Source organism: Electrophorus electricus, unplaced genomic scaffold (assembly GCF_041902795.1).
Source record: "Electrophorus electricus isolate QZ-2024a unplaced genomic scaffold, ASM4190279v1 Scaffold36, whole genome shotgun sequence".
Lineage (NCBI taxonomy): Eukaryota > Metazoa > Chordata > Actinopteri > Gymnotiformes > Gymnotidae > Electrophorus > Electrophorus electricus.
The window spans coordinates 961,107-962,797 of record NW_027658649.1 but is presented as its reverse complement, the minus strand read 5'-3'; the positions used below and the strand labels follow the sequence as shown (position 1 = coordinate 962,797).

Below are 1,691 nucleotides of genomic sequence, written 5' to 3'. Positions count from 1 at the left end.
GATACTTCTAAAAGTAATTGTGTTTGCAGTTTATTTGCACAGTTACATGAACAACACTGGTAGCATAGTCAACAGGCTTGATGGTTTTCCAGTGCACGACACTGTGATATCAGGGCTGGCCCAAGCCTGTGTGCAGCCCTATGCAGAAATCTGAGCTGCCACTGACATAACATAGGTAAAAAACAAATAGAAATAAATACATGGTCTTTGGCACCCTCTTGGCGGCCTTAGCAGTCTCTCATTTTGCTTATACGGCGGGACAATTGTTCTGCTGTTATCCTACCTATTGAGCAGTCCTACCTAGATTTAATGCACTTATGTACATCACCCTTAGTCCAGGTTTCTGGTGTTTATTTTAGATGCATTTTTGGTTGTATATATTATAATTAGGCTACTGTGGACAATTGTATACCATATAGCTACAGCACCTGTACTTCACACACATGTAGTAATCGGATCTAGAAAGTTGCCAACCCTATTAAAATATTAGGTTTATAGTATAATATTTGAATTAAACAGACAAAGTGTTAATCACAATCATTTGCATGATGATTAAATCTTGAACCAAAAATGTATCAGAGAGCTCTAGTTTTTTTTACAGACACACACCCAATAAAACTGTGCTTGACCATTTCTTGCCCTCTATATCATTCTCTGCAGTTTACTGAGAAAGACCTGACACTGGGTAATGCCATTGTCTATTCGAAGGCCAAAACAACAACAATCTTGGTTATCAAAGACTCACTCCACCCTGACCACAGCCTCTTCTTTTAGAAGCCATGAGAAAACCACCATCGCAGCTTGAGAGCACAAATCTAGCCTCTTAAGAGGTGTTATGTTCCACAAGCAGTTCGATATCTCAATGTGGTCCACATGAAAGCAATTTTCTTTCCATGAGTGCAAAATGCACTTTTAATGCCTGATATTTCAGCCACTCATTTCTCTCACTACATGACAAAACTCTCAAAACCTTTCTCCAAAAGCACTGAATGTTATTCTAACCATTTATGGCCTTTCTCCATTCATGTACACAAAGTCCAGTATGATTCCAAATGTCATCAAAAGATATATCTGTTTGTAGCTGAGCAACTTATACAATGCAATCTTTCTTCTTTGTGTCAAATGAACTTAACAATTGAAACATCCAAAACTGGCTGTGTTACTTGCCAACCTACTGGTGTTTGGACATGTGGGATTACTTGCATGTCGCTTTCAATAGCTCAGTTGGTACAGTAGAAGTAATAACTGTCGGCTCAACTCCGACTCACACAAACTTTATGTTTTAATGCAGAATCTGTCATTTTATATGAGCATAAAAAGAGGTTTTTCCCTGACCGGGAATCGAACCCGGGCCGCGGCGGTGAAAGCGCCGAATCCTAACCACTAGACAACCAGGGACAAAGCTGCAGATATTACATGACAAGACCATTTTTCAAAGTCTGCACTCCTACTATTCTGACAATGTTTGGATGCATACTGGACTTGGTATGCATGGGTGGAAAAAGGCCATAAAGCGAGTTATTTATCTTTGTTCTACAAAAAAATGAAGTTTGCAAGAGTCAGGGCTCTTTTTTACCATCTGGGAAAAGAGGGAACGCTGGTGTCACTAACACATGGAAAGAGCTGTTATATATTCCCCATTTGTCTCCTTAATGTTTCTGACATTTTAGCCACTCATTTCTCTCTCTACA

The 1,691-nt window shown here is 39.4% G+C and overlaps 1 non-coding gene across 1 annotated transcript; it reads right to left on the bottom strand.

The window, feature by feature from the left end:
• Positions 1–1,326: 1,326 nt before the first annotated feature.
• Positions 1,327–1,398, bottom strand: trnae-cuc (transfer RNA glutamic acid (anticodon CUC)). Its single transcript has one exon. It is a non-coding gene; the product is annotated as a tRNA-Glu (tRNA).
• Between the last annotated feature and the right edge of the window lie 293 nt (positions 1,399–1,691).